This window comes from Gopherus evgoodei, chromosome 2 (assembly GCF_007399415.2).
Source record: "Gopherus evgoodei ecotype Sinaloan lineage chromosome 2, rGopEvg1_v1.p, whole genome shotgun sequence".
NCBI lineage: Eukaryota > Metazoa > Chordata > Testudines > Testudinidae > Gopherus > Gopherus evgoodei.
Genome location: NC_044323.1, coordinates 255817017 through 255837975, shown reverse-complemented (window position 1 = coordinate 255837975; position 20959 = coordinate 255817017). Strand labels below are relative to the sequence as shown.

The following is a 20959-nucleotide window of genomic DNA, read 5'->3' as shown; positions in this document are numbered from 1 at the left end:
AGAGAAATTAAAAGCAAGTTAATGATTTGCATGGCAAACTTATTAAAAAAATTGGAAATTAAAGCTGTAATTGAAAATTTTATGCAATTAAAATCTTTATGTGGAAAAAATGAAGTCCTGATACAGATGTAATAAGAAGCACAGAAATATTTCACACATGCTATAGATAGTGCAGATAATTAAATGTTCTCCATGCTTTGGTCCTTTCTAAAACTAGACCAGGTAATTAACATTTATCTGTTGCCAGCTGCAGGATTATTCCATGATCCCCTTGTGCACCATATGAGTCTCCTACAACATTTCCATTTGCGTAATGGGTACTTTCAGATAATCCCATTAACATTAAGAAATAAAGGAAGACTAATAATAGTGATATTGCAGTAACGCCCAATTAGGATCAAGTCTCTTTGTGCTAGATGCTGTACAAACCCATGTGAAGGCAAAATACCTGCTCCAAAGCCCTTCACTGCAAAGTGCTATGTGGCCTTGTGGCTACTTTGGGAGTGGAGATGGGAGAAAAATCTATCTAGTCATATATAGATCAAGTGAGTGTGGTCGTGTGAACTGAAGTCAACAAATTCTATTTCATGCTAGTATGGATGGAAGAAAAAAATATCTTAATGGAAGGGTGTTTTCTCCCCCTGTTGGTGGGAGGGCTAAGATACTGTGGTAAATTTTGTGCTTAGTTTGTGCCAGGGCTTGCCAAGGCTGAGTCTCAGCACCTCTGGGCTTGCCGCATCACTAATAAAAGTAAAAAAATTGTCTGAGCCCCAGCACCGATTTAATTACAGATTAAGCGCTGGGTGAACTAGTATAAGACTATAGACAGGAGGTGCCACATTTGTTTCCACCATGCCTGCTGACACAGACTTGCTTTAGATTCAGACATCAGCACTTCAGAAGTCTGGACTGCTGGGTATTTACTAAAATCAGGGGCTCATCTGGAGAGAGGTGAAGGAGGAGTGTTTGCCGTATCTTTAAGTACAAAGTTACTAGTTTTACACAGACAAAAGGGAAGAGTAATGCTCTTGGTAAATGTTTTTCATTCAGAGTTTGTTTACAGCATGTGTATCAGTGAGGAACAGACACATCCATGCCTCAAAAAAAAAAAATTAAATAAGACTCCAAGTCTTGGCATTTCTGGCCTTTTTGTAACTTTAATCATGTTTAACTTTTCCTAACAGCAGCTTCTTGTTCCAGGAATAAATGTTTTCTGGAAGCTGCTGCTTTGCTGGCTCAGGTTGCAGGATTTCTGGGTGGCCCAACTTGCACCTGTGTGAGGAATAACCCTCACCTACTCTTCAAAGCATTTTATTCTGGGACATAAAAATCCTCTCTTTTTTCCTCCTATCCTGCTAAAGTCATAGCACATGGCTAAGGAAATCATCTGCTACGAGCTGACCATCACATTGTGGCGCGGTTTCAGTGTTCACAGCCTTCAGGCTAGAACCCTTGGTTTATTTTTTTGTACTCTTTTGCTGTTTTGAGTGTCACTATGTGGTCTCCAATGCAGTGATTTCTTCTCTCATGGCTTTCCAAATCTTACCTATACCGATACATCAGACCTTCTTAGACACAGCAGGTCAAATCCTGCTGTCCTTACATGATCACAATTCCCACTGACTTCAATGTGATTAAGTGGAAACTGCAGAATTTGTATTGTCCAATTTCACCCCAAATTAAGGGAAAAACATGCCTGAAATTGATTGAGTTGGCTGCTCCAAGTCCACGTCCATTGGGCACTCACAACATGTAGGCATCATACGGTGTGTATCAGCACTAACATAAATTCAGTAACAGTGCAGAAGCACTAGCAGCAGGTTAGAATTTAACAGCTCCACAAAGGCAGGGCAAGGGATCTCTTATACTGTGAAGGAGTCCCGCTCTCATGTCAGTGTGATACCCGCTAAGCCATTTAATCAATACAACTCTTTATCCTGGCTCCCTGCTAAGTTAGGATGCCCCTAACTAAACAGCCCTTTGATGTCAATCCCTTTCTTTTTATCACCACATAAACTGCACCCAGCTTCTGGCAAATCACAAATTTGAAGCACATACGGTTCTGCATAATTCTTTTTCTTTCTTCAGAAAGCTGTTTCAAAAGAGGAAATTCTAGTATCACACTAATAGATAGCATTTTTAAGAGCCCAGTGGGAAAATTGTATGGTATGTCCTCTGTACAGCCTGCTTTTCTACCCACTCACTTAGAAACACACTTTCATGTTTGCAGACAATAAGCACCAGAAGCTCTAGTGGATAAAGGATTCACATTCTACTTGCATGGGTTTTCCATGGATTATATCGCACTTGTAAAAAAGCACCTACCACACAACTCCCTGGTAACAAGGCAATTCTATAATTTGCTCAGTAGCAACACAAGAGCCATAAAAAAAAAAGAAGTGTCTCCATCTTATGTTGTAAAATACGTATTTATTTAAAAAAGAAAAAAAATTTAAATTAAAGACCTACTGGTTGAATAAGGCTGGTCTTATCTGCTTGTTATTGATTTCAAGGAAGTTGACTGCTTCTTTTATGTAGGAGAATCCTCAATAAAAAGTTGTTATATACACAAACACTGAAATTTCTCAGGTCCCATAACATGTAATACTTACCACCTCTGTTATACTGTTCATCTTCAAAGAACGTCGTAAGTATAAACTAATTAAGCCTCACAACATACCTATGTGGCTAAATGACTTTCTTCTGAGTTGGTCTCAGAGCCAGGATTAGATCACAGGAGACTTTGTCTCTCAGTTCTCTGCTGAGATCATGTCTTTCATATAAACAACTCCTGACTCTGTTTCTTTAAGGAAATGCAGACACAGAAATATAGATAATCGGGAAAAGGCTTTGGGTGTAAGAGGAGACTTTTTTTTTTGCTTATATTGAGTAAAAGCCTATGACCATATTGACTTCAGTGGCAGCTGAGAAGGATTAGCACCTGGCAGGATCAGGCCTTTTCTACTGATGTCTAATTTGCAAGAATATATTCTTCAGTGACTACTGTTTCTCATTTTGTTTTTAATATATGCTTATTTTAAATTTATACAAAATAGAAACAAAAGCATCAATATACCTGTATCCAAGGGAAACAATTGCCATAAATATTTTATCAAAATGCAGGTACAAAAGGGGTGAACTTGCTGTCTGAAGGCCAATGGTTTTTAATACCACATTTTTTTGAAGGAAAAGAAAAACTATAAAGGCGCAGATGTCCTTAACTCCAGGTACCAAATACATGTTTGTGTCTTCATAGCTAATGTAGCCACAACACTGCTTCTGCAAAGTTAAAGCTGTCATAAACCTGAGAAAAAAAATTATACAGCCTTAAATGGAGGAGATGGAGTAATACAAATAAATATAAGCATAGTCTGAATGAACTCTCCCCTGACAGCTAACTGGGGCAAGGAGAGGCTTCAAGAGCAAACTGTAGTTACATGAACACGTAATCTGTTTAGGTATCCAGTAGATAGTGTTTAAAGTAATCAACTTTGGCTGGTGTTGGGTTACAATTCACTTTATACTGAATATGGGGGTAGTGAAATGCTGTTATCAATGTTGTTGTCTTTACTGTATGAATAAAGGGGAGCAGAATTGTGCTTAACCTGCCCCAAGGGGGTCACCCTCAGCTGAAAGGACCTCATTAAGTCAGGGACTCGAATGCCAGACCCCTGTAAAAGAAAAGGGGTGGGGAGAGGTGTCCTAGCCAGGAGATGTGGACTCTCCCTAAGGGTCCCTGATCTGGTTTAGCATGTTTCTTCCCGTTGTTTAAAGATAGAGCTAAATAGGCTTCATTAGGAGCCATTTTGTTATGTTAAGTACTCAATGAGAGTTGAAATCTCTGATGGTGAGGCAGTGTTTCTGCCCAGCCTACTGAGAGCTAAAAATCACTAAGGCCATGGCTACACTGGCGCTTTACAGCACTGCAACTTTTGCGCTCAGGGGTGTGAAAAAACACACCCCTGAGCGCTGCAAGATACAGCGCTGTAAAGCCGCAGTGTAATCAGTGCTGCAGCGCTGAGAGCGCGGCTCCCAGTGCTGCAAGCTACACCTGTAAGGGATGTGGTTTACGTGCAGCACTGGGAGAGCTCTCTCCCAGCACTAGCGCTCCGACTACATTCACACTTCAAAGCGCTGCCGCGGCAGTGCTTTGAAATGTCAAGTGTAGCCATACCCTAAGAGACTGACTTACAGAGGTCACCACAGATGGGCAAGTCTCAGCAAGAAGTGACTATTGGGCAGCCGGTGGGAACAGCCAGCGAAAGTGGCAAGCAGTCAGGAAGAAGCAAGGAACAGCAGCTGGCCGGGCAGCCAGGTGGTGAGGAGCAGCAGCTGGCAGGGCAGTCAGAAAGAGCAAGTGCTTAGATGGTGGAGTAAGCCAGGTGTCTTCTTCCTAGGGTGGAAGGTGAACTCACACAGATGCACTTCTGGAACCTGGGTCCTCACTGACCAAGGACAACCACTCTGAGTGGGGTATGGTGAGGGAGCAACGGAGGACAATGGTAAAAAACTTTTGGTTGTAGAACTCAAGAAGATGAGGCAGAAGACTCTGCCCCACACATTCTGGAGTGGGTGTTCTGCTCACAGTTTTAGTTCTATGAATCCTGCTTGTGGCATTTTCCCTAATTAATGTCGGGTGACCTCTCCTTTCATTAAAGGTGTATTTTCTACACTCAGACTCTGTGCCTGAAAATGGGGAAGTATTGCCTCTCAGAGGTGCCCGGGGTGGTGTGTAATTTTCCCAGATTACTGGGTGGGGGTGTGACATTGCACTCCATATGTTTATGGAAATATACTTATGAGTGTAAATATAATGTAATTGGAATATGCTTCATGAAAAAGGTCTCTTGTAAGGTATAATGACAAAGCTTACAATCTACTGAGTGTGTTCATCCTATTTGTGTGGATGTATCATTCTTATATCTAAAGCTAGAAATATGAAGTATTACTCTGGAGACTTATTGTAACTATGCAAAGTGTGGGCCATTAATAATGGATTGGAATCTTGAAGGCTCCCGTTAACTAGGACAATTTGTTGTAAATGGCTCTGTTTACTTGCAAGCCTTCCTGTATTCCTGATGTCTCATGGTACTGGAATCCATCTTAAACCTTTTCCATTTAGAAGGATGGGTGGGAACCCAGAGAGAGACATAGGATTCCTGCCTTGTGCCAAAGCTATAAAAGGGGGTGGAGCAGAACAAGGGGGATCCCAGTCATGAGAAAGCCCCTGCTTTTCACCTAAGATACCTAAGCTGGAACTAACAGGGACTGTACCAAGGAAAGGATTGGGCCCAGACTAGGAAGGCATCTAGTCTGTAAAAGAAGTTTATTGAAACATCTCTGAAGGTGAGATTTACCTGTATTCAGGTTCTTAATGTATTAGGCTTATACTTGTGTGTTTTGTTTATTTTGCTTGGTAACATACTTTGTTCTGTCTGTTATTACTATTGAAACCACCTAAAGCGGACTTTTTGTACTTAATAAAATCACTTTTGTTTATTAATTAACCCAGAGTAAATGATTAATACCTGGGGGAGCAAACAGCTGTGCATATCTCTCTATCAGTGTTATAGAGGGCAGACGATTTATGAGTTTACCCTGTATAAGCTTTATACAGAGTAAAATGGATTTATTTGGGTTTTGGATTCCATTGGGAGCTGGATGTCAGGGTGCTGGAGATAGGTGATCCGCTGAGCAATTTTTGGTTAAAGTCTGCAGCTTTGGGGGCATGGACCAGACCTGGGTCTGTGTTGCAGCAGGCTAGCTTGTCTGACTCAACAAGGCAGGGTTCTGGAGTCCCAAGTTGGCAGGGAAAACGGGCTCAGAGGTAATTCCAGCATGTCAGGTGACAGTCCCAAGAGGGTTTCTGTGACCCAGCCCATCACAGGGGGCTCAAGCTGGTTCTGTGTTGTATTGTTGAAAAGAAACCCCTAGATATTGAACCCGGCCCTGGTTGCTTCTGGCTCCACCTGGCAGAAGGGTTACTAAATATTATTCTTAAAGGTGATCTGCAAAGGAATGAAGAACCATATGAAGCTAAATGGACTGAATAGCCCGTTAGTCAGGCTGTGAGAGGCAATTAGAATATAAACTTGGAGTGGCCCAAGAAGGTTGTGGGACCTAGAGCTACATTTAAAAAATATTTTATAAAGGAGTTATGTGCTGCCTTCCCCCTACTGTCTGATTAATCTAATCTAATCTCTCTGGTTTAGATATTTATGAGTAGGGCCCTGCCAAATTACAGCTATGAAAAATACATCACGGATTGTGAAATCTGGTCTCCTGCCCTGTGAAACCTGATCTTTCTTGTGCTTTTACCCTATATTCAGGGGTGGCACTAGGTATTTTCCCGCCCCAAGCACAGCAGGCAGGCTGCCTCCGGCGGCTTGCCTGCAGGAGGTCCCCGGTCCCGCACATTCGGTGACATGCCTGCTGGAGGTCCGCCGAAGCCGCGGGACCGGCGGACCCTCCGCAGGCATGCCGCCGAAGGTAACCTGCCTGATGCCCTCGCGGCGACCGGCAGAGCGCCCCCCGTGGCTTGCTGCCCCAGGCACGCGCTTGGCATGCTGGTGCCTGGAGCCGCCCCACCTGTATTACACAGATTTCACAGAGGAGCCCAACATTTCTCAAATTGGGGGTCCTGACCCAAAAGAGAGTTGCAAGATTACATTAGAGGGGTTGTGGTATTGCCACCCTTACTTCTGCACTGCTTTCAGAGCTGGGCAGCCGCGAAGTGCCAGCTGTTGGTAAGGTGCCCAGCTCTGTAGGCAGCACCCTGGCAGCAGCAGCATAGAAGTAAGGGTGGCAATACCATACCATGCCACCCATACTTTTGCACTGCTGCCTTCAGCGCTGGATAGCCAGAGTGTGGCAGCTGCTGACTGAGGGCCAAGCTCTACAGGCAGCATGCAGAAATAAGGGTGGCAATACCATACCAGGCCATCCTTGTTTCTGCGCTGCTGCTGGGAGCAGCTCTGCCTTCAGAGCTGGGCTCCTGGCCAGCAGCCACTGCTGTCCAACTGCCCAGCTCTGAAGACAGTGCTGCTGCCAGCAGCAGTGCAGAAGTAAGCATAGCAGTACCTCAAACCCCTCCCCCCAATAACTTTGTGACCCCCACACAACTCCTTTTTGAGTCAGGACCCCTACAATTACAACACTGTGAAATTTCAGATTTAAATAGATGAAATCACAAAATTTGATTTTTAAAATCCTATGATTGTGAAATTGACCAAAATGAATTTGGTCAACATGAATTTGGTAGGGCCCTATTTATGAGGTTCCTGTAGGCATTCAGCATATCTGTCTGGACTTGGTTCAATTTTCCAGTGCAGTTACTCCCTTTTTAAGTAAGTTAAATTTTGGCTCTGGTGGTTGGACATTGTTTTTTTTTAATTCAGAGAAGCTGCTCGTATAATAATAATGTGCTCCGATACTGTACTGCTGAGGGCCACAGAAAAAGATAGAATGACAGATGATGCACTCTCACAGACAAGGAGGAGATTTTAAAAAAATGTTGGGGTTTTGGTTATTTTTTAATCTGTCCTCCTGATCCAAGGTCCCTCTTCTTTGCTTTTCTGTTCTCTTCTTGTGAGCAGGAAAGGTCTGAAGAGCAACATTCTTGCCAAATTCAATATATTGTCCTTGCTGACAAGAACTGCGCAGAGAGGAAGGATAGTGAGAAGTGCACTTGCAAACCAAACCACAGCTGCTCAGCAGTAATTTTAGGGCATCACTCTTGACGTTTTCCTTAAAAATAATTTCCAGAGAATAAACCCATAAGCAAAAAAGTTGATGCAACTCCAGGATCTTCACAAACTATTACATATAATGTTATATAACATTGCTTGGAGGGGGAAATCGCTAACAATAGAAATTATTACTATTGATTTATGAGAGTTAATAAAACTTGGAGAAACACAAAAATTAGTTATAGACCAGACTCTTCAGCAGACTTATCCAGTCTTGATTGTATCTAGAAACTTTACCACAGGGTCTTTATCCCAAAGAAATAGGATTTAATGGAAGACCGACAAATTACAGGTTGGTTGCGGTAGTAGATACTACTAGCATTCATATGCTACGGTGATGAATGGCAGAATAAAACCCTAAGATATTACTCTCTTGGTCTAAGAATTACTGTTAATAGACATTTTCCTTTTTGCCCAGAGGATGTAACCAAGATCAGGAAAAAACAAAGACATTTTGTTCTTCAGAACTTGTTTTATTGGTTCTGGATGCATTTAAAATCTTACCTACATGCTTGCAACTAGTGAGTCACAATTCAGAATGGTTTCTTGAACAGGAGTCCTCATCAGTGGAATCCTGTGTAACATCTTTCTGTACACAGTGTTAGAGTTATTACCATATTATTAAAGGACAGTCACAGGATGCACCTTTCACCACTGGTCTGGCACCTCCTCCTGGTCACTCTGGGGCTTAGCTCTTGAGGTCAACACCTCCCTTCCTGCAGTTGCACACTATCACTCTGTCTCTGTCTCAGGTCTGGAGCCCTTCTCTCACTCCAGGAACCACAGCATCCTTTTCGTGACTCAGGCCTCCGGCCAGGTCACTCAGTGTTCCCCCCTTTTGGGACAGCAGAGTCCCTTCTCCCTAGCAGTCTTAAGCAGTTTTCTCTCTCATTGCCCCATGGTGCCACTCCCTCAGTGCCTGGTAGAGAAACATGGACCCACTATCTACTCCAGGTTCCAGGCCAGGGGCCCTCAGCTCAGCAGTTCTGGGCCTTTCTTTTTCAGTCCTCACTGCTCTTTCCCTGGACTTCATCCTACCACACCTGGTTCCCTTCTCCCTCTGGTGTACCAGCTCCAAAACTCTCCCCCCACTGCCCAAGGAGTGACTGCTGCATGCCTGCAACCTTTCCCAGCAGCCCCTTTTAGTGCTCACAACTCCTGGGCTTTATACAGTGTTCCTGCACGGCTGAACCTGCTTCCAATTAATTCCCTGCTCCCTGGCTCTCCCTCCAGGTGCAGCCTGATAGGGTTGCCAACCCTCCAGGATTGGCCTGGAGTCTCTAGGAATTAAAGATTAATAATTAATTTAAGATTATGTCATGTGATGACGTCTCCAGGAATACATCCAACCAAAACTGGCAACCCTACCTGTGGAGTTAATAGGCCTCCCTGACCATCTTCACCCCTTCCAATCCTGAGTGGGGTGGACACCCCGTCACAAGGACCCTTGATGTGCTTTGTGCTGCACAGGATACAAATATAATGATAATTCCCGCCCAAAGGAGTTTATGACAGGGGGTTCAACAGTGCTTATAGGACTTAGGACCACAAGTCCAATTAACTTTATATCAATAGATATTTTTTCCCATCTAAAGCCCTTATCTTGCTCCCACTGAATTAAATGGCAAAGTTTCCATTAACTTTAATGAGTATAACCTTAGACCCTAAAAAACATACATAGAAAAGAGACTCAGAGGAGGGACTCACTTTAGATTTTATTCATTTTGGTCCATGACGTCAGACTCTTTTCTCTTTTACTATGATAACAACAGTCCTTTTCTCTTCTTGGTGGAGTGTTGTTTATGACTTATAAAGTGGTAAATGGCTTGGGAACTGGCAGCCGAAGACACTGCTGCTTTCTCCCCACATGCGGTACTGTCACCGTTGTCATCAGCAGAGGTACTTAAGTGAGTGTCCCTTTGGATGTAAATGGGAGGGCACAGGTATCAGGGAGTTTTCTATGGGAGCCTCTTGACTCTGGACCTGGCTTTGTGCCTGGTCTGTCCGCACAAAGATTTAACCATCTGAGCCCAGAGCTCAAAGCTTCAAAGGCCAGAGCTTTTTGTGACGAGATGGGCTGAGGGCTGAGGTTTGAATGAGATAATTTGTAGTTATTAATTATTATGGACGATCACCATATTTTATGTACTCGTTTGAAGGGTTTTGGTAGGGCTGTTCATTTCTATCCTGGATTCCAGTCCTCTTTCTTGTCATTCATCACCTAGCTCTTCACTCCTGCTAACCCGTCCTGAGGCACACAGTGCCTCCAAAGTTCACTTTGCACCCAAACATTTGCAAAGAGCACATGCCAGCATCAAAATAGCAAATTATGAGACTTTTATACTAAAGGATCCATTTCCAATAGTCTCCTCATAAAGTGTTATCTTGTCTGCACCGTTTAGTTTTTGCAAATTATAGGCGGCTGTGTGAAATTTGGGCAGCTGGCGTAAATCGGGTAGGTGACGGCGAGTAATTGAGGATTATATGGAAGTGGGGAACAGGCTCAAACCCTGAACTATTCATTTCTAGTATCAGAGGGGTAGCCGTGTTAGTCTGGATCTGTAAAAGCAGCAAAGAGTCCTGTGGCACCTTATAGACTAACAGACGTTTTGGAGCATGAGCTTTCGTGGGTGAATACCCACTTCGTCAGATGCATGTAGTGGAAATTTCCAGGGGCAGGTATATATATGCAGGCAAGCTGGAGATAATGAGGTAGTTCCGTCAGGGAGGATGAGGCCCTGTTCTAGCAGTTGAGGTGTGAAAACCAAGGGAGGAGAAACTGGTTCTGTAATTGGCAAGCCATTCACAGTCTTTGTTTAATCCTGAGCTGATGGTGTCAAATTTGCAGATGAACTGAAGCTCAGCAGTTTCTCTTTGAAGTCTGGTCCTGAAGTTCTTTTGCTGCAGGATGGCCACCTTAAGGTCTGCTATAGTGTGGCCAGGGAGGTTGAAGTGTTCTCTTACAGGTTTTTGTATATTGCCATTCCTGATATCTGATTTGTGTCCGTTTATCCTTTTCGGATGGCGTGGCTGATCTGGTTAGGTCCCTATACCGAAAACCTACCGACCGCTATGCCTACCTTCATGCCTCCAGCTTCCATCCCAGGCACATTACACGATCCATTGTCTACAGCCAAGCACTGAGGTACAACCGCATCTGCTCTAACCCCTCAGACAGAGACCAACACCTACAAAATCTCCACCAAGCATTCTCAAAACTACAATACCCGCATGAGGAAATAAGGAAACAGATCAACAGAGCCAGACGTGTACCCAGAAGCCTCCTACTGCAAGACAAATCCAAGAAAGAAACCAACAGGACTCCACTGGCCATCACATACAGTCCCCAGCTAAAACCTCTCCAACGCATCATTAGGGACCTACAACCCATCCTGGACAATGATCCCACACTTTCAAAGGCCTTGGGTAGCAGGCCAGTCCTCACCCACAGGCAACCTGCCAACCTGAAACATATTCTCACCAGTAACTGCACACTGCACCATAGTAACTCTAGCTCAGGAACCAATCCATGCAACAAACCTCGATGCCAACTCTTCCCACATATCTACACTAGCGACACCATCACAGGACCTAACCAGATCAGCCACACCATCACTGGTTCATTCACCTGCACGTCCACCAATGTAATATACGCCATCATATGCCAGCAATGCCCCTCTGCTATGTACATCGGCCAAACTGGACAGTCACTACGGAAAAGGATAAACGGACACAAATCAGATATCAGGAATGGCACTATACAAAAACCTGTAAGAGAACACTTCAACCTCCCTGGCCACACTATAGCAGACCTTAAGGTGGCCATCCTGCAGCAAAAAAACTTCAGGACCAGACTTCAAAGAGAAACTGCTGAGCTTCAGTTCATTTGCAAATTTGACACCATCAGCTCAGGATTAAACAAAGACTGTGAATGGCTTGCCAGTTACAGAACCAGTTTCTCCTCCCTTGGTTTTCACACCTCAACTGCTAGAACAGGGCCTCATCCTCCCTGATGGAACTACCTCATTATCTCTAGCTTGCCTGCATATATATACCTGCCCCTGGAAATTTCCACTACATGCATCTGATGAAGTGGGTATTCACCCACGAAAGCTCATGCTCCAAAACGTCTGTTAGTCTATAAGGTGCCACAGGACTCTTCGCTGCTTATTCATTTCTAGATAGTCTAGTGTTTGGGGGTTTCTAAAGCTGTTGAATTTTCATAAAGAAAGTCATGTTTTGGGCATTAGTCTGATTCCTCTGAAACACACTTTCTACATTACCTCTGTTCTGACTTTTTATTTTATTTTATTTGCTAACCAGTAAATGTAGATTTGCCATGCGCACAGGCATGCACATTCATTTTGTGAGTGTGGTTTATACCACAAGATGTGAAAATTTGGGCCTTTCTCTATCTTTCACATGATTCACAAATATCTTCCTCATTGTACTTGACTAGTACTCTCTCAACTTTTCAAGTCTATAAGGACAAAAAAAGTGAACTCTCTGTTCTCTACATATGAATGGCTAACTGTCTCTTGAATTCATTTCTACTATTTGCTTCAATAGCTTTACTTAGCAATAATTTATTCCCATACTTATTGCACTTTGATTGAAATAGTTCTGGCTGAATTTCTCCTTCATTCTAAATTTTCTACTTTTTAGACTTAGGCTCTTGTTTTTTCCAGCCCTCTCATCACGCTGAAGAGTTTCTCATTCCGCTTATCAAAGCTTTTTACAATTTGAATATTTTTCTTATATCATCTTGAAGTATTCCCTGTGATTTTTGCTGATGAAAATAAATGCATTTCTTTGTATCAAATGTTCTTAAATCCAGATTCATTCTACTTACACTGCCATCTCCAGCAAAATAGTACCCTATAGAAAAAGGTGACTCAATATTTCAGACTAATCAATGTCTTGTACAGTAACAGCACCACTCTTTTAAGGGAGAGGCGAGCCATATGCCCCCATTTGCCCCTTACCATCACTGCATCTTCTATCATCCTCAGAGGCTCTGAACCGTGTACTCCTTCAGCTAGAAGGGCTGGATGCAGTTATGGCTATAGGAAACTTGCTGACTGACCGTGCCAGGTTTGAGGATAATTTGGGAGTAGTTTGCATATCTCCTCAAACCAATTTTTAAATCTATCTCAATCTGATGCAGAATTTAGGTCCAGCTTTCCGCAAAGTACACAGGGCCGTGTGTATGTGTGCATGTGTGTGAGTGAGTGAGTAAGGTTCAGCTTACCCTTTCAAGAAGAGCAGGATAAGTACAGTTCTGCTGTCCTTTACTCCTACAATAAGGATAACAACATTTCCCCTGCATTCAATTAGAGTGAGTTGCAACCCAAAACTAGCCAAAATTGATCCTTTTGGCAAAGCAGTTCCATCTGCTGTTCTCGTAGGCAGAGTAGGCATGTCTATTCAAACATGGTCAGCTCCTGGAGTCTTTTCCCCTAGTTTGTTTCTAGATGTCAGGGGAGAGCTCAATCAGACCCTGCTTACATATACACATACACACATTTTATACAAGTCTGGCCATACTGGGTCAGATCAATGGTCCATCTAGCCCACTATCCTGTCTTACAATAGTGCCCAGTGTGAGACGTTTCCAAGGGAATTAACAAAACAGAGCAATTATCGAGTGACCCATCCCCTGTCATCCAGTCCCAGCTTCTGGCAGCCAGAGGCTTAGGGACACCCAGAGCATGGGGTTGCATCCCTGACCATCTTAGCTAAGAGCTATTGATGGTCCTATCTTCCATAAACTTATCTAATTCTTTTTGAACCCAATTATACTTTTGGCCTTCACAACATCTTCTGACAATGAGTTCCACAGAGTGACTGTCATTTCTCTATATAAAGTGAGTGAGAAATGTTAAATCTTAAAATGGTGATTTTTATTGATTTAAATATGAAACTATACACTCCAGTTGGTTTAGGGCTGGGTGCACCATTTATTCTGATGTTAAATTCAATTTATTTTTCATTGTCCCTCACTTTCAGTTTTCAGTGTGCTCTGGATTGTCATCTTTAACATCCTATGGAGATTTATGGTGGCAGGTCACATCTCTCAGAGCCATTGTTTCAGCCTGTTTGTTGATTCAGGCAGATCCCTCTGCATCAGATTATGCTCAGGTCATGTTTTAAGGTTTTCTTCACAACCAGGAAGGCTAGACACATTCATTTAAAAGGAAAGTTGGATTCCTGAGCACCAGAGTGAATTCCACAGCAAATTCCAGAGCGGAGGAATATAAGGGTACATCTACACTACGGGATTATTCCGATTTTACATAAACCGGTTTTGTAAAACAGATTGTATAAAGTCGAGTGCACGCGGCCACACTAGGCACATTAATTCGGCGGTGTGCGTTCATGGTCCGAGGCTAGCGTCGATTTCTGGAGCGTTGCACTGTGGGTAGCTATCCCGTAGCTATCCCATAGTTCCCGCAGTTTCCCCCGCCCCTTGGAATTCTGGGTTGAGATCCCAGTGCCTGATGGGGCAAAAATCATTGTGGCGGATGGTTCTGGGTACAGCCTCACCCCTCCCTCCCTGAAAGCAGCAGACAACCGTTTCATGCCTTTCTTCCTGGGTGAACTGTGCAGATGCCATAGCACGGCAAGCATGGATCCTGCTCAGATCAATACCGCAATCGTGGACGTTGTGAACACCTTGCGCATTCTCGTGAAGTTTATGCTGAACCGAGACCTGCAAAGCCAGGTGAGGAAGAGGAGGCGGCTACGGCAGTGCGGTGACGAGAGTGATGAGGGCATGGACACAGAATTCTCTCAAACCGCGGGCCCCTGCACTTTGGAGATCCTGCTGGTAATGGGGCAGGTTCTAGCTATTGAAAGCCGATTTTGGGCCCGGGAAACAAGCACAGACTGATGGGACTGCATAGTTTTGCAGGTGTGGGACGATTTGCAGTGGCTGCGAAATTTTCGCATGCGTAAGGGCACTTTCATGGAACTTTGTGACTTGCTTTACCCTGCCCTGAAACGCCATAATACCAAGATGAGAGCAGCCCTCACAGTTGAGAAGCGAGAGGCAATAGCCCTCTGGAAGCTTGCCATTCCAGACAGCTACCGGTCAGTCGGGAATCAATTTGGAGTGGGCAAATCTACCGTGGGGGCTGCTGTGATGCAAGTAGCCAAAACAATCATTAAACTGCTGCTACGAAAGGTTGTGACTCTGGGAAACGTGCAGATCATAGTGGATGGCTTTTCTGCAATGGGATTCCCTAACTGTGTGTGGGGGGGCCATAGATGGAACCCGTATCCCTATCTTGGCACCGGAGCACCAGGGCACCCAGTATGTAAACTGCAAGGGGTACTTTTCAATGGTGCTGCAAGCACTGGTGGATCACAAGGGACGTTTCACCAACATCCACGTGGGATGGCCAGGAAGGATTCATGACGCTCGCGTCTTCAGGAACACTATTCTGTTTAAACAGCTGCAGCAAGAGAATTACTTCCCAGACCAGAAAATAACTGTTGGGGATGTTGAAATGCCTGTCGTTATCCTGGGGGACCCAGCCTACCCCTTGATGCCATGGCTCATGAAGCCATACACAGGCAGCCTGGACAGTAGTCAGGAGCTATTCAACTACAGGCTGAGCAAGTGCAGAATGGTGGTAGAATGTGCATTTGGCCGTTTAAAGGCGCGCTGGCGCATATTACTGACTCGCTCAGACCTCAGCCAAACCAATGTCCCCTTTGTTATTGCTGCTTGCTGTGTGCTCCACAATCTCTGTGAGAGTAAGGGGGAGACCTTTATGGCGGGGTGGGAGGCTGAGGCAAATCACCTGGCCGCTGATTACGCGCAGCCAGACACCAGGGCGATTGAAAGAGCACACCAGGAAGCAGTGCGCATCACAGAAGCTTTGAAAATGAGTTTCATCGTTTGAAACTGAGTTTCATCACGGGCCAGGGTACAGTGTGACTGCTGTGTTTGTTTCCCCTTGATGAACCCCCACCCCTTGATTGACTCATTCCCTGTAAGCAATCCACCCTCGCCCTTGGATTACAGCTTGCTTAAGGAAATAAAGTCACTATCATTTAAAAATCATGTATTCTTTATTAAAAAGTCATTATAAAAAGAGGGAGGGAAATGACAAGGTATCCCGGGTGTGGTTTGGGAGGAGGATAGGAGGGAAGGAAAAGGCTACTAAAAACATTTCAATGTAATGACAGCCTTTTGGTTGGGCTGTCCACGGGGGTGGAGTGGGTGGGTGCACAAAGCCTTCCCCCACACGTTCTTACATGTCTGGGTGAGGAAGATATGGAACATGGTGAGTGGTGAGGGTGGTTACACAGGGGCTGCAGCGGCACTCTGTGACCCCGCTGCTCTTCCTGAAGCTCCACCAGACATTGGAGGATATCAGTTTGATCACGCAGCAGCCCCAGCGTTGCATCCCGCCACCGCTGATCTTCCTGCCTACACCTTTGATCTTCCTGCCACCACCTCTCATCTCAAGCTTCTCTCCCATCCTCATGTTGGTCCCTCCTGTCCTCACGTTCACTGGCATCTTTCCTGTAATTTGATACCACGTCCTTCCACTCATTCAGATGAGCTCTTTCATTGCGGGTTACTTCCATGATTTCCAAGAACATTTCGTCTCGCGTCTTCTTTTTCCTCCGCCTTATCTGAGATAGCCTTCGGGATGGAGTAGCTGTCAAATGTGCAGCCGCATGAGGGAGGGAAAAAAGGGAGAGAAGTATTTTAAAAAGATACATTTTACAGAACAATGGTTATACTCTTTCACAGTGAACAACACTTTTCACCTTACATAGCACATGTGATTTCACTACAAGGTCGCATTTTGCATCTTAATATTGAGTGCCTGCGGCTCTGGTGTTACAGATCTCACAGACGCAGGCCCGGGAATCAGAATTCAGCTTGCCTGCGGCCATGGTAAGCCATTGTCTTCCGGCTTCTGCAGCCTTCATATACACAGTGCCCTCCTTTCCCAAATACCAAGCAAATCCCATTCAGTGATGCTTCTTTCCTGTTAACATGCAGCAGCAGAAGCCACTCCCCCTTCCAATTCTGTGGGATGATCACTTTACCCCTCCCCCCACCGCATAGCTGGTATCATGGAAGATCACTGCTAATCACCACCCTTTCCCCCCCCTCCACCACGTGGCTGGTAGCAGGGAAGATCCCTGATAGCCAATCGTGAAAAAGCTCAGCGCTATTCCTCTCCTCCCGCCTGGCTACGTGCAAGGAAGGATTTCTTTTAAGCAACAGGCAAACAGCCCAGTAGGAATGGCCATCTCTGTCCCCTTACTTAAATTCCTGAATTTCAACCAGGTTACCATGAACGATATCACTCTCCTGAGGATAACACAGCAAGAGAAAGAACGGATGTTTCTTGAATGCCAGCAACCACCGGGACCATACGCAGCTATGCTTTGTCATGCAATGATACCTGATTATTTGCTACATGCATGGCGTGGTAAAGTGTCCTACCATGGTGGACGGAATAAGGCTGCCTTGCCCAGAAACCTTCTGCAAAGGCTTTTGGAGTACCTCCAGGAGCGCTTCCTGGAGACGTCCCTGGAGGATTTCCGCTCCATCCCCAGACATGTTGACAAACTTTTCCAATAACTCTACTGGCCGTGAATGCATCTCAAGTCCTCAGGGCAAATCAATCATTAAAAAATGCTTGCTTTTAAACCATATTTTATATTTACAAAGGTGCACTCACCAGAGGTCGCTTCCATGGCTTCACTGTCTGGGCTAGTGGCTTGGGAGGGCTGGGAGGGTAATTCCATCTGGGTGAGAAAAAGCTCCTGGCTGTTGGGGCTAATGGAGTGCTGTGTGCTCTCTGCAAGCTCGTCCTCCTCTTCCTCCTCCTCATCTTCCCCGTCCACAGAATCCTCAGCCACCCCCACCTCAGAATCCACGGACAGGGGTGGGATACTGGTGGCACACCCTCCTAGAATTGCATGTAGCTCAGCATAGAAGCGGCATGTTTTCAGCCCTGCCCCGGACCTTCCGTTTGCTTCTTTGGTTTTCTGGTAGGCTTGTCTGAGCTCCTTAACTTTCACTCTGCACTGCACTGAGTCCCTGGTGTGGCCTTTCTCCATCATAGCCCTGGAAATTTTTTCAAATATTTTTTCATTTCATCTTTTGGAACATAGTTCTGTTAGCACAGAATCCTCTCCCCATATAGCGATCAGATCCAGTACCTTCCATGCAGTCCATGCTGGAGCTCTTTTTTGATTCTCAGGAGACTGCATTGTTACCTGTGCTGATGAGCTCTGCATGGTCACCTGTGCTGATCAGAGCTCCACACTGGCCAAACAGGAAATGAAATTCAAAAGTTCGCGGGGCTTTTCCTGCATACTTGGCCAGTGAATCCTAGTTGAGATTGTTGTCCAGAGCGGTCACAGTGGTGCACTGTGGGATACTGTCCGGAGGCCAATACCGTCGATTTGCGGCCACACTAACCCTAATCTAATATGGTAATACCGATTTTTAGCGCTACTCCTCTCATTGGGGAGGAGTACATAAACTGATTTAAAGAGGAGTCCTTTATATCGATATAAAGGGCCTCGTTGTGTGGATGGGTACAGCGTTAAATCGGTTTAATGCTGCAAAAATCGGTTTAAACGCGTAGTGTAGACTCCTTTTTAAGTTAACATTCATTGAAGGACTGGGGCTACGTCTTCGCTACCGGCCATATCCGCGGGTAGCAATCGATTTCTCAGGGATCGATATATCGCGTCTCATCTAGATGCGATATATCGATCCCCGAATGAGCTCCTGTCGACTCCGGAACTCCACCAACGCGAATGGTGGTAGCGGAGTCGACAGGGGGAGCTGTGGATGTCGATCCCGCACCGTGAGGATGGTAGGTAACTCAGTCTAAGCTACTTCAACTTCAGCTATGCTATTCAGGTAGCTGAAGTTGCGTATTTTAGATCGATTTCCCCCCCAGTGTAGACCAGCCCTGGGAGTTTCACGGCACTGATAATATGCTGCATCTGTAGATCAGGAGAGCCCATAGGTGCTGAAATTAGAGGTTCAGGGGGTGCTTCTGCACCCCTAGGTTTGAAGTGGTTTCCATCATATACAGGGTTTACAATTTGGATCAGTGAATCTCAGCACCCCACTATACAAGTTGTTCCAGCATCCCTGGGAGAGCCAGTTGAAAAATTTTGAATTTCCAACCTTTTCAACAAAGAACAGGGACATTTTTTTCCCTAATATTTAACAGTCTCCACTTACCAGTTTGATTCTAGCCTGTCTTAGCAGAGACTGAAAGTTGGTTCCATTAAATGGGTTTTTGGTGGCTCCTGTGTGAGAGCAGTTTGGTGCATCTCAGTTGTAGCTCCTACATCATAAACTCACCAACATTTTTTGCACTGATTGGCTGACTCAGAAGAGAGGCTATGAATGATTCCTCCACATCCTCAAGTGCCCCTTTGTAACTGGGCACCCTAATGCCAGAGATGCCATCCCACTTTCCCTTTCAGACTCCTAAGGACTCCAAGAGACTCTCTTGCCTCAATAACATGCCTTCTTGGCGCTGGTTTATTCCAAAAACCTAGTGGGAGTAATCTATAACAAAAGCCCCCAAACCTGGTTCATTTGTCACCCCAGTGAGTCTAGTCCTTAAAATCCTACCACATCTAGTCCATCAACATAACATATACCACACTCTGATGCTTTCTGCTGCACCTGGGCTCTTCTTAGGCCTTCTCCTGTTATTCTGCCTGGGCAGCCACTGCAGTCCTTCCAGCTGGAGTCCACCCCTGCTCTTCCTAGTCTCCAGCCTCTCTGCTGGAAGTTCACTGTCACTAGGGAAGCATCCATCACGGCCCTGGTCCAATAGCCTCGCATCTCAAAGGGTATATCTACACCGCCATTAAACACCTGTGGGTTGCATATCAACAGAAGCTAGTTCACTCTTCAAAAGTGGAGATGCAATCTAGGAATTTCAGTGCACCAAGAAAGGAAGCCAGTTCTGGGATCTGTTTTTAAAGTAATTTTGTGGGCAAACAGAGGAAGTTTTTGATTTATTGCAAAATACAATTTCTTGGCTGCCACTAAGAAAATAAACTTTCTTCTTGGTTTTTTTCTAGTTCTTTCTTTTATTTTTTTAGAAAAGAAAGGAATCTTCTCCTATTGAACGGAATGCTGCTGCCTCCAGAAATAATTTCCTTAGCTCTGCTTTCTTTTCACAGCAGAGCTAAGGAAACATACAACTAAACCAACATACAACTAAACCAATCTGCACACTTGTGTTAATTGAGTTAAGACTTGCACACTTGACTATAGAAAATAGGAGATCAAGTAAGGGGTAGTTTTGTTTGAACATAGAAAATAACACAAGCCTGGACCAACCAGCATTAAAAAAAATGAGTTAAGAAACAGGAAATTTAAATAAATTATCAGAGACAAGTACTCCCTTTGAAACAAAAGATCAGAAGGAATCAGAAGGGGACTGGATTGGATGATCTACTGAGGTCCCTTCCAGTCACACACTTCTATGGTTCTATGAATTAATGTTCAAAACATGCCTCAGAATACTTTAATGACAAGTAAAATAGTGATTGAAAGTTGCTGGTGCACTGACAGTTACCAGTTAAAATACCATGTCATACCTATGAATAATGTATAAGATGTATGGTTTGAAATTTTTATTTGGATGGTAGCAATGTTTTTGTCTAGCATTTCTGTTTATCTTGATTAGCACATTGGAAAGGTGTGTACGAAGTTTCAGTAGTAATCATAGAAAATATGAGTATCAGTAGTACTTGGCTAACGCTTTGTGGGAAACCATCCTGTGTTCAAAGAAAGACTTTACTATTCCAGGAAAAATTCTAAACAGATGCTAATTCTACCATAAGTTTGTAAAACTGGATAGACAGTGAAGGATGACAAAAAGAAAATGAATCTCTGCCCAAGAGGTTGTATACTGTCTCCAAGTGTTATATATTTTTCATGGAAATTACAGTCCGAGGAAATAGAACTGGTTATCAGCTTTAAAAACTATATATCTGTGAAATGGCCAGTTATCTACAACGCTGGATCAGTACTGTGAAAGACATTCAGGAGTAGATATACAGTGTTGTAGCCATGTTGGTCCGAGGGTATTAGAGAGACAAAGTGGGTGTGGTAATATCTTTTATTGGGCAGGCTCTTCCTCAGGTAGGGTCAGGTTATCAGTGTGGGAAATGAACAAGACTATAACAAA

General features: G+C 44.4%; 1 long non-coding RNA gene across 1 annotated transcript; it reads left to right on the top strand.

Moving 5' to 3' along the window:
- The first annotated feature begins 275 nt into the window (after positions 1-275).
- On the top strand, positions 276-13467 carry LOC115645260. The gene is made up of 3 exons (XR_003998697.1): positions 276-286; positions 7058-7064; positions 13368-13467. It is a non-coding gene; the product is annotated as an uncharacterized LOC115645260 (long non-coding RNA).
- Positions 13468-20959: the final 7492 nt, after the last annotated feature.